At 38.5% G+C, this 12,751-nt stretch overlaps 1 protein-coding gene across 3 annotated transcripts in view; it reads left to right on the top strand.

The window, feature by feature from the left end:
* Nucleotides 1-12,751, top strand: part of hpse2 (heparanase 2) — a 100,982-nt gene that overhangs the window by 27,973 nt on the left and 60,258 nt on the right. The gene's annotated exons all lie outside the window — the stretch shown is intronic.

Below are 12,751 nucleotides of genomic sequence, written 5' to 3'. Positions count from 1 at the left end.
TTATGATATTATTTTCATTGGTTGCTCTCATGGATTACTCTTTATTCAGTAAAACACTAAATTAGTTCATCCAAGAAGCCAAAACTGCCAATGTGCATGACACGGGGAACCAGTTGGTTTGCTGTCTATGTTTTAAGGAAAAGAAAGTGTGAAAATCCATAAATCATAAAGTAAATGTACAAATATTTTAAATACTGTTCTCAGCACTATAGCATGATATAGTTGCTTTTAAATGTAATAGATTAATACTTCTAATATATATCTATCAGTTAAAAAGGAAGTATTCTCTCAGGATAAGAAAAATCACACCACCTGCTTCAATCACAATATTCTCATTATTCCCATCCATATATTCTTGGATTGAAAATAAGTTATGTTATAGAATATTTAAATTGTGCACATTATTATTATTTTGTGCCTTTAAAAGATTAGCATTGTCAAGTAATAAATATTGTGGATCGTGTTAATATCATGTTTTAGCACTATTGATCCTTAAGTTTAGGACATTTTTATACTATATTTAGCAAAACAAAGTGCAAAGTAATTTTTGTACATGCTATATTTAGTTTTTCTTTTTAAACCCTTTCATTTTGATTTGAATAAGACTAAATGTTTCACAGATAATATCCCTACTCTGTAACTGAGGACACCACTGACATTACTTTATGCTTTACCTTTAGAGTACCAGAGTCTTCACTTTTGGCATGTCCTTTGTTCTACAAAGTGTCATTCCTTGAGAAAATTTGCATTCCTCACAAGTAGTTTTGTGAGGACGTGCTTTCAGTGTCGAAACAATTCTCCTTTTACTTTTGTCAGAACAAGAATGAACAGCCTCCAGCTCAGTTGTTGGCCTGATTATTTACTGCGTTCACCAGACAAGAGTTTCAGGTGCCGTTTTGGATTACCCTGTATTGTTTGTGGGGACAGAATTTTCTTTTCCTGTGATGTGCAGTAGAGCTAAGGGTGAAATGCACACATCTTCTATCTGAATGAGTCCATTATCAGCAAGATCACATGCATGGTTTACTGCTAATGGGATTTAAAACATGGCCAGACACCACTTTGGTTTGCTTTGGTTTTTGGTTTGCTGTACATCAAGAGACAGATCAGGTATTGCATAAATATAGTGGTTATTGCAGCATTGGAGGTTACACTTTAGTAAAAGGTGGTATTCAAGCAGAGGAAAATTGTGAATGCAGTTTTTCGAAATTAAAAAATTAAAAAAGTTCAAGTACGTATTGAACTTGAATTACAGTTGTTTAAAGGGTTGCATAATTACTTTATCTGTGTTTGAGTTCCAATATTGATCATGCTGCAGTTGTAATGCAACAGGTGAAATAACATGCGTATGTTTTTGTGTCAATGGATGTGATTGGTAGATCCTTTCTTTGTGGTGAAAGGAAATTGGCTGAATAGGTTTGTGCAGCAAACAAAGCAAATGGTGCTGAATGGACAGCTCAGATGGGTGATATTTTTGCATTCAGTCTTTGTTTTGTGTTGATGGGGATACATTTTGTCCTGTGTTATATGACAATAGGGACAGTGAAGCCCCTGCTGTGTGAAGAATGTGTTTGTACATTCGAGTGGCTTCAGTCTTCATTGTACATTGGCTTTAGCCTTTAGATTCCAGTGAATATAATGAAACCCCGTCTACAGTATATGCTCTGCGAACACATGGGCAGGCATGAAGTTATTGGGAGGTCATTTGGAATTCAGAAGTGAAAAATTATGCATTTTTTCCCCTTATATCAGTACTCCTAATTGGACCCCCACTATTGGTTTGGGAGAACAAAAACAAGCACCTGCTCTCCTCCGAATCATATGATGTTAAGCAAGGCTTCTTATCACCACAGCCTGCAAGTAGGCTTTCAGAGAGATGAGACGCTTCAGCCCAACAGGTGGAATTACAGGGATCCAGTCGATCAGTGAGGGTCACTGGAGAGCGATGAGTTGCGGAGCCCTGTTGCCTTAACCCCTGTTACCCTGGAGCTCCCGGCCACAGTTGGCACTCACACAGTCGGGACCTAATCTCAGACAATGTGGCCATGCCTTTTTCATCGGTGTTTAATTTTGTTATTGAAAGGTCATAGTGACCTATTCATTGCCATTCGGTTAACATTTAATTCACATATTGAACAATATACACTGAACATACAATTCCATTGCGATGTTGCAACAGAATTTTAAACCAACAGGTACATGTAAAAAAAAAATAAAAAAAAATCAATAAATAAAAAGTGACTTGGAACAGCTAGAATAAATCTAGATATTTTATTCCAAACATGCTTCATCTCATTAAATATAAAATGTGAAACTATTCACTTTTATGATCTTCAAAATCAAATGTGTACTTAGGGGGGAAGAAAATCCCCTGAGGTGGTTACTGTCCTTACTCATTGGCTACCTTTTTCCACAGCCTCTGTGCTGCTCAGTCACTTTGATTCAGCAAGGGATACAACTTGTGCCACAGATCCTGTGTTGTGAAGCCCCCTTCACTGTCTGCATCATGTCACAATGGTCAGCACAGTCTACTGTTTGCATTTTCCACAGGACTTGAATTTTAATTTATGGTTTGCTGTTAGCCTAGAGGTATTGAGCGGTGTTTACATTTAGCTTGTGTTTTACATAAATACTATCAGCTGATCAGCAGTGTATAATTTTCAGGCCTTTATCTGCCTATACTGATACATGTATTCATTTTCAGTATGAATTCAGTATACTCAGGAACTTTGAGAATTACTTGATTTTGCTTTAGTTCAGGGGCTGGTGGTTGTTTTTGTTACTTGTCATTTTTGAAGAACAAATAAAAAATTGCTGCACTTGTTGAACATGAAAGGGAGAAAACAGTAGGTATCAGGTGCATTGAGACAACTGAAGATTCAGGGTGGAGGAGATTTAACTATATAATCATGCTTTTTCAAAAAGACTACATTTGAGCAGAAGTCAAATGATTTGATGACTTGCGTCTTTGGAAGTTATTTATTGAGGTGAATGTTTGGAGAGGAGAATAACCCCTGTGCTTATAAGAACACATCTGGTAAAAACATGCTTTGTGATCCTGGAGGCAACATGTAACCCAGTTCTGTCAGAACCCGTTACCGCTAACACCCGCCTGGTCTGTAGGTAAAGCAGTTGGGCAGGACCCATGCCTGTGACCCATTCATCCTCACCACGCCCGATGATGTTGTCAGCTACCTGAGCAATTGGCTTTGATTAGATAGCAGAGCCCTGCATTGAAGACTTCACTCAAAGCTTTAGTTGTTGTAACAAGGGTTGTGTTTTTTAATGACTAATCGGAAATGACTTTCAGAACATAAATGTCTCACGTTAGAAGCAGAGGACTTGGGCCTGCATACTTCATTTCATATACACATCATGCATATTTGAACTGAGCAGGATCCCTGTTTGGCTCAATTTCTCAGCTCTTGTATTTGTACAAACCCCACACAGCCTTGACAAGACCCAATTCAGAAACAGTCAAATTTCAGTTCTGGTGCTGGCACAGTTAAATTTGGGCTTGGAGCTAGCAATTATAGCAGCAGAAGTCACTTCATAATATTGCCACAAGGACATGCCAAGAAGCAATGGAACAGATAAATGACTAAGACCAAACTGTTTTGCTAGGAGTACCATGACAAAGAGAACACATGGAAAAGGAGAATCCTTGCCAATTATTAAAATCTGGCATTTACACAATGCACATATTGTTAAACGAAGGCATCATTTTATAGAAACATACCAATATTGTTTATCTTATCTGTTGATCATTTGCTACCTACATAACCTAGGATATATCAAGCAACTATGCATGGCTGTGTCATCAGATGTATGTTTCTTTTTGAAGGAAAAAAAATTAAATGAATTGTATATAAAGTCAAATCCTCATAGTCATGTTTGGATCCATCTAAAAAGCCAGTATTTTTTGATGTATTAATAGCTATATAGGTTTGAAAGTTGTAAAATATGTCCAGATGTCTCATGGGACTTGCAGGTATGTAATTGACTGAAAACAGTGCACATGGGGTAGTTGCAAGAGTGACTACAGTAATTGTAAAGTAAAACTTAAAGCTTTTATTTGCTAATAGTTAAATCGTCAATGATCTTGATGTGAACGTGTTAATGATTTTCTCATTTAGTTAATGCTGGTTGAAAACTAGAACAATGGTGCCTGTCTGATTGGGATGCAAGTGTAACTACTTGTTTGATCGATCGCTACAGATAAGGAAAAGATTATAGTAATAATATAAAATATGCCCCTTACGATCATTGATTTGTTTGAGATTTATTTTATTAATTATATTACAATACAGGTTGTGATAATCCTCTGTAGCTTTTCCATTATTTCCAATAGAAATTTTCTCTTTGAGTTTAAACTAGTAACTTAAGGATAATGAAACTTGGGTGGGGCTTCACAAAGGGTCAATTATAGTATTAGCTGGGTCAGTAATAGCAGCTCACAGGGATTGTTTTTTAATTCTCACTGGCGTTTACAGATTTAAGAGAGGGCTTTTTGAACCTGAGAGTGTGACTAATCTCTGACATATGTAGCTCTGGGGGGTACCCATCAGAATTGGAACTCACCTCAACACACTGGGGTCAGCTTCTCATGTGATAACATTTTTCATCCACACTCCACACATTGAGCTGAATGGCAAACTCATCCAGATAATTTAGAGCCAGAAACAATGAGGTCCAGTGCTGATCAAAGGCGGTTGGATGTTATGCTACCTGAGTTTGACTCTTGCTCTGTGTGGTCTGGTTGCTCTAGTTGTGTACCTTGTGCAAAGAGTGACTTTGAGCACAGTATGCTCACATTGGAAACTGCAGTGCCTATGAAGCGGGTTTGCCTCTTAGACTCCTGTTTAATTTGAAGATGGAGAACACATGTCCTGGCTGTGTTTTATCAAAGTGCATGGAAAATGTTTCTGCAATGTATTGCTCTATGTTTTCTGCAATGTTGTGTCACTTGGACTAAGATTCAAAGCCCCCCCCCTTCAAAAAATGTCAGTTTCTTATCAGACTGCCATGAAATGTAATTTTTTTTTAAAGTTCCCATATCTGCCCTGTTGCTTAGTTTCAAACAAACACAAGTCAGGACTGTCACTGATGTCATAATTCTGGCTGTACAGTATCTCTGATTGGAAATAACTGCTTCCCTTAAAACATTCAAGACAGATTTTGTTCTGTGTGGAAATGATACATAGAAAATGTATGGCTTTATCACTTCTCCCTTCCACCAGCCCCCTCCCTGCATTCAGTGGTTAATATTCCTCAATGCACTGGCTCCACTGCAATTGTTTTTAGATCTTATATAACACGTGAAACCAGTTGATGTAATTTGGCATGCCCTCGTGTCTTTGTCCTCGTCAAACGTGGCTCAACTCAGCCCACCGCCCAGGACTGTTGACACTAAGAGGAAACCTAACGCCGGTTTGCATACCTCTCTTTCTCAGAGATTGTGTTGCAGCGTGGAGCAGGTTCTCTGGGGAGGGCTGATTTGTGTATATGAACGTGTGCGTATGTATATACACTGGAGTGTGTGCTGAGATGTTAACATATCGCTGACCCCCGCTCTCTCCCCCAGCCAGGATTACGGTGCTAACGGGAACGCCACACAAGGCACATCAACACAAACACACACGGAAATGTGGAAAAGCCCCTCGACCTCACCCTATGAAATCAAAAACAGGTGCCTGCATAGCTCACATTCTTCCTAATACAAAAGTGGTTTGACCTGAGCAGTTCTCAATGTTGTACACGGGCTATGAAAGGGTGGGTCTATATGTACCTTTGTGTTTATAAACATGAGCATATTTGGGTTGTATGACATTACAGTATTTAGCAGATCACCACAGGCGCAGAGCAAGTCTATTGGAACCACATTGCCCTCCTTGTTACCCATGCCACTCCGTACAGAGTACAATAAGTCAGTGAGAACATACTTTATTTTGTTTTACTCAGTGCCTTAATTAAGTCTGTGATCATTCGTTATGGATCAAGCGCTTGTATTTATTGGCGAGTGAGGCTCACCCCTTTTACTGCAGAACTACATTTAGTCAATTGCTGAAATTGAAATCAAGTGGGTCAATAAAAAGTGTTTAGGATTTATTTTCACGCTGTTATCCTGTAAGTCTAAGTAGCATCTTGAAACTCAATTGGGGCTGGGGGAGGGTGGGTGGGGGGGGGTGGGATTGTACAAATCACTGCATCGGTGGACTTTTACACTGCCCCGGCATCTGTCATGGATGTTATTCTTTCTCATTAACACTAAATTATGGCAAATTTATTTCCAAAGTTGCAGTCATTAGAGGGCATTTTAGTGTCATATAATGATGTAATGCCATGTAGATTGATGTATCTCCAGAGCTGTTAGCAGTGCATCATGATTGGCCTGTAATCATTCAGATCTGAAGATCAGGACATAGTACACTATGGGCCATTTCCAAATCTCTCACCAAGAGCTGAGATTTTGGGGCTGGGAAGGCCTGAATGCTGTTAACAGACTTATTGGAACTTGTTAAAAAGAAGCTTCTGAAGTCTGGAGCTTTGTGTAGTAGAGGAGGGGGTTTCATTTTCCTCTATATCAGTGGTCTCCAACCCTGGTCCTAGAGAGCTACAGGGTCTGCTGGTTTTTGTTTTCACCTTAAAATCAGCACCCAATTGAGACCCAAGACACCAGGTGAGTTGAGTTAACTGTGTAATCAACTGCTCTAATTGATTCATGAAGTGCAGAGTCACTATGAAAACCAGCAGACCCTGTAGCTCTCCAGGACCATGGTTGGAGACCACTGCTCTCTATAGTTTCAATTCAGAATGTCAAATTCAGAGTTATTCCACTGACGTAACCGTAACATAATTTATGGATTGGGCAGTCCACAAAAGTCTAACTGCTGGCTGAAATGTAATCTTTAATTATGAAATATTTAGTTTGTTATGACTGGTAGCAATGGAACTAACTGTATTTATTATATATCCTGAGAACACATTTTTACGAGACAGTAATTCACACTTTATAATGCCAATTTTTAAAAAATTGATTATCCACAAAATGTATTTACTTTTTATTGGTATGTTGTCTGACTGCAGTTTTTATATCTTTCCTGTGTAGGAGGCCAGAGTACTTCCTTTCATTAAGTGCCAAGCTTGGCATTTGTGTTTAAAAAGTGCACTAATGCATTCAGAAAAAATACTTTATAGCACTGCCATTTTTATTTTATTCGTTTTCATTACATGATAGATCACAAGTTGAGCTTGCATAGACATGATTCGGAAGGAGGCACCTAATGTGCAGCGTTAGCTAAAAGACCAGGGGTGCCTGTTGCTAGTAAGTGATGTGGCTGGCACAGTGCCTGACAGAATACCTCCCTAGCTGTGCCACTCATGTGGGGCTGCCGGTCTGCACACTGGCACGGTCCAGATTTAATACTTGTGGGGTCTGTCCAAACACCGGAGTAGTACCTTAAAAGATGAGCCACCCAGCAGTCTTGGCTCTCAATAATAATTTTTTTTTAATTAACTTGGCTAATACTTTTAAGCTGTGAAAATTTTAGAATTGTCCTTAGGTAGAACGGTAGTAACACTGTGTGAAATTGACAGTCAGCAAAGCACTTGGCATTGGAAAGTTGTTGAATGAGTACTATGGATATTACTCTGTCATTGTGGGAGTAATCCACAGTAATTCATAAGGAAATCTAGATTTATTACTTGATTGGCAGATGTCTGCAGTTCAAAGCAGTAAAATTGCACACAGCATGACTAAAATGATCATCAGCTACAAACTTTATGAAGACAAGTAAATTGGTGATAAAATGGTTTCAGGTAATCTCCAATGTGATAAAATCATTAGAGAAAATTTCCTGAAAGTATTTTGGCACATGAAGTTGGCAAATGTGTTCCATCACTGTTTTTTTCTCATCCTTCACATTTATATTTTTATAAGTCCTGACACACTTCCACAAAGTTCAGAGATCAGATAACCTGATACAGTAAAGTCTGCAGTAAACTTGGCTTTACAGTCAGCTTGCATTTTCATAGCAATACACCAGAAATTATAGACAATCGCTTAATCTCATTGGAGCTGTCGGTAAAGAGGTGATCTGGAATATATTTTTCATACTTTTTATTGCTCGAAACTGTTGTAGCTGTACTCTATTTAATGGTGTGGTTAGGGTCTAACACAGGTCCTCAGATGTTTCCTGGCAAACCATGGCTCAAAATCCCAGCTAGATACTACTGGGTATGAAAGGATCCTATCTGATTTTGTCTCAAGATTTATGACATGGTGGAATGGAAACAAGATTATGACTTCTCAGGCACATCTGATATGCTATGTGAACTGGTTTTATTTTGAGGTACATATAGCTCCAATCTTCCCCATATGCAAGTTCAAGAACACATTTAATTTCCTTGTCTGCTGCAACCAGCTAGCTCCACCATAGACGATGCACAAGCTAGAAGAATGTTTGGATAACAGTTGCAAAGCACACATAGCGCACGCCCTGGAAAAACCTCATACTGAATTCATAAAAAGTAAAAAAAAATAACTTGAAGTTTTCAATTAATTTCCCCTGTCTTCTGTCCTGTCTGGAAGTACACTTTCCCCCACCAACCCACCCCCCCGCCCCTTAGGCTTCTTTTTGAAGCATGTTTAAAATGAACCAGAACGCTTCACCACAAGAGTTCTGCGTTCTTGGGGATCTGCCTCAAAATGAGAGCAGTCTGGAATATTTGCCATGCCCTTTAGGAAGTTTGTGCATCTCTGAGCAGATCAGAACCATAAGAGAGAGTGTGTGAGAGAGAATCACACAAACTTAAAATGAAATAAATACAGGATCGTTGTTTTTGTTCAGACTTATGTATTTACAATTATTCTGTTTTTTTACAGAAATGTGTTCAAGTATTGATCATCTATTATTATTATTATTATTATTATTGAAAGGTTACATGGGCTAATGTGACCAAAAGCATGTTGGGCTGGTATGTATAGGTCTTCATAGTCAAATCAGTTAAGACAAAATAAAGTGTTTATAATGTATTTATTGTTATACTTCATTGTAAAATACATAGCCTCATGCCATACCATTGAAGAATGTTTGAAAATATTCACCATTATGTAAGTTTTTATTCTATTTATTTTTTATTCATTGTTTCAGTTTTAAAATTTGCTGGGTAATGCATCCAGATTTCCATTCATTTAGTATTTTGATTCAAAACTCACATGCCCAAACAAAAGATTTTTAAAGGCAAAATCAGTTATATGCCAGTAAATATTTTAAAGAAAAATGAAACATGTACCTTGGATTGTTGTCCTGCTGAAAAGGCTTTAGGGATTGTTGTCTTACTGGAAAGGCTTTAGCTATCTGACAATATTTGCTTATAGTTTGCACTGTACAGGACAAGTTTGCCAGACACTGCAAAAAAATAGCATCCCCATAACATGATACTGCTTCTCTGTAGGGATGGTGATAAGTGGGGCATGTGCAGTGTTAGGTTTTCACCAGACATACCACAAGACTAAAAAGTTCAGCTTTAGTCTAATCTGACCACAAACCCTTTCCCCACATTTTAGATATATTACTCTCGTTCTGTCTTGCAAAGGCAGACTTTGAGATGCTTTAAGTAATGGCCACCCTGCCATCTTATAAATACACATGCATGTACAAGGGCCTGAATACTTTTGCAAAGTATTGTATATATGTAGTGAATATATGAATGCCTCATTAATAAGATACATTTCTATTTTTAAATAATGTTCACGATGCTATTGTGCTTATAGATATGTTGTATGAACAATTATAGAGTAGGAGTGTGTACTCCCTTGATTTCAGTATGAGCACGTAATTCTTATTCTCAGGTGCTAAATTTGGCGCATTCTTTTAAAAGGCTTCCCTGTATCTCTGTTCTGTTTATGGTTTGCAGAAACCCTCACGCTTTCAACATCCCCGCAGTGTTCCTCCTCCTAACTCCAGCTTGCAGTTCTACAGGTTATTCTTAGAGCCAGCACAAGGCAATAAATGAGAAACAGTCCATTGTTATTGTAGTCTGTTTTTGATTTGAGTTGTAATAGGCACCAGTTTAAATTCCTCAACAACTCAGTGCACTGTTCACAGCTCAACATTTGAGATGCAATGGCATAATGATCTCATTCTGTTATGGCTCAGAAAGTAATCTAAGAAGATGGATGGGGAGAAAAGTATATATTTACCACATTATTAGCTAATCAATTAGGGCTGTTCTCTTTTTTGCCCCTGTTTTGCATTACTATGGAGTCCACCATGCTGTGCCTGGGTGTGAGAGTGAGGAGTGTTGGAATAGGGCTAGGGGGGGAGTATTGGGGAGTAAATCCAGGAGTCTCTGTTTTCTCTGCATACCTGCAGTAATTGCAGGCTATTAAACTGTCACAGCGCTCACACATGCAGAGGCCTGAGCCCCCATGCTGGCTGCTGGCCTCCATGCCATGGGACTGCTGTAGGACCTGTTCCCTTGATATAGATACCAAAGGCCATCTCTGTAACCTGTTGCCTCTGGCTGATCACCCAGGAGCACACCTCCTTCCATTTCCCTGCAGTTCCGTATCTCAGGCAACCTTGGTGGGCAAGTGTGGCAATGCCTGTCTGTCAACCTGCCTGTGAGTTGCAATGTAAGTTGTAATGTGCATTGAATATTGAAATATTTGGGAACTGAGATCAAACTTAATTATTAATTGTTATTATTAATAACCTTCTTATTTAGTGTTCTTTTCCCTACCAAATGAATGTATGATTTAGGGATCTTCTGTCTGACTGACGCTTGGCATGTGACAAACCATCACTCTGATGAAGCAGCATTTATGTCATGGACTTTGACGCGCATGAGTCCGATCTGTAATTTGGTGACTCACCTTGCACTGACATGGGAGGAGAGGTGCTGCTGATGGTGTGCCGGTGAAGATAAAGCAGTTTGTTAAATTTGTGTGAGCTAAGATGGCCAATTTCTTGTAACTTGGCCTAATTGTGATATCAATACTTTTAATGGCAGGCCTAGATTTTGCGGGTTTGAATTAATTACTTATAGACAGCGCTTTGTATGTGTGAGTAACCTGGCATGTTTTTCTTCAGATTTCTTTTTGTACTGTTGCTATGATAAACTGATAATAGTAATGCGTATGAATGTAGGTTATGAGAGTCATGCATGCACATACATACTTGCAAACGCACATACATTCTAGATCAAAGAAACACATAGGTATGGATTCAGACATTTTCCTTTTACCATGAATAACAAAAATATGAAATTGATTGTCATATTTTTAAATGGGAAAAGAAAATTGATAAACCTTCATGAAATCCATAGCCTATGCCTTCCCCTTTGAGCAAATTTCCTTGCCTGTATGCTTTTGATGATTTAGGTTAATGCATGTATAACATTGTTGCTGCAGAACAAGCCCCATGGCTGGCCTGCAGCATGTTTTAGGGCCTACTTTGTAGTCATGGAGCTGTCTGAGTCATGAATAGGCTTTGGCACCAAAACCTGGTAGCAGACACTGGTTCCTATACAACTAATAATGTTACCTACTGAACTGAATCGCAACGTAGATTTCAGTCCTTAATTTCGGTGCCCTCTGTACTAACGTTATATACTTGCTGTCGACTCATTAAACATTAAACTCAGTCAAAATGCTGAAAGAAAAACTGTCTAAAAGGTCGCTGTATTTTATCCATAAGGAAACGAACAAGGGGATGTGCTTTTGCAAAGTAGGCTACAGTTTCAGTTTTAGAAAGTATTGTTTTAGCAGGGTATTCATCAAAATATGAATGGTACCTATCCCCAATCATGAAGAAATATTATGTGGAGTTTGCACGTGAAATAATAGAGAATGGATTTCAGAAATGTAAATGAGAAAAATAGAAATCAGAAAAATAAATTCCCACGAAGATTATACAGCTGTAAAAGCAATAGTTTAAATTTTTTGGCAATTATTTGTTAGCAAGCAAGCCAACTTCCACACCATCCAAAGATCGTAAATGCGAAGTTTTTAAAGACATGTGCACTTATATGTCCATTTTGCATGTGTATCTGATGTTGTTATTGACTGATTTAGCTAAATGTCCAATGGGGAGAATTATTTATTGTGCCACTGGAGAATTTGTGATGATGTAATCAGTAGGAAAGAGATAAAGAAGGAAAAAATGCAAAATCCCATAAGTTTGGGGCTTTATTGTGTGGACGTGTGAAGTTGTTGTGAATTCTGTCTATTTACAAGAGGTCAGAAGATACAGAAGTTCTGAAAGGCTAAGAGTCTGTGGTCATTGTGGTTATTTCTGTAGGAAACCCTGAAAAGTGGCAAGTATGTGTTGTAATATAATTCAGTGTAGTATCATTTAGCCATCATACCATGTTTTCAATACTGCATTTGTGAGTTTATATAGCTACATGTATATGTAAAGGGCGGTTTGCCCTTTTGTATTTTGTGGTTTAGGAATTTTGTGTGATTTAACTCTGCAGCTCCAGGTAATACATTTATTAGGGTACTGGGTCGCTACCTCTGGGTAGCATGACCTTTACGCACCATGTGATAGTCTACCAGAGTCTGCAACTCTGCCGGAGGAATATGACACCACTCTTCCTCAAGAAAGTGAATCAACTTGCACATGACAGAAATGTAAAACACTCAAGAGGTCGTTCAGAAATATCCCATTAAATTCCATGTCAGGCACCTTTGCCTGTGAAACACGGGCAAGTTGAGGAGTCTCAGGGTCTGCTAAACATGTCC

This window comes from Anguilla rostrata, chromosome 18 (genome assembly GCF_018555375.3).
Source record: "Anguilla rostrata isolate EN2019 chromosome 18, ASM1855537v3, whole genome shotgun sequence".
Taxonomy (NCBI): domain Eukaryota; kingdom Metazoa; phylum Chordata; class Actinopteri; order Anguilliformes; family Anguillidae; genus Anguilla; species Anguilla rostrata.
Note: the sequence above shows the minus strand (reverse complement) of the source record. Positions and strands in the feature narration are given on the sequence as shown.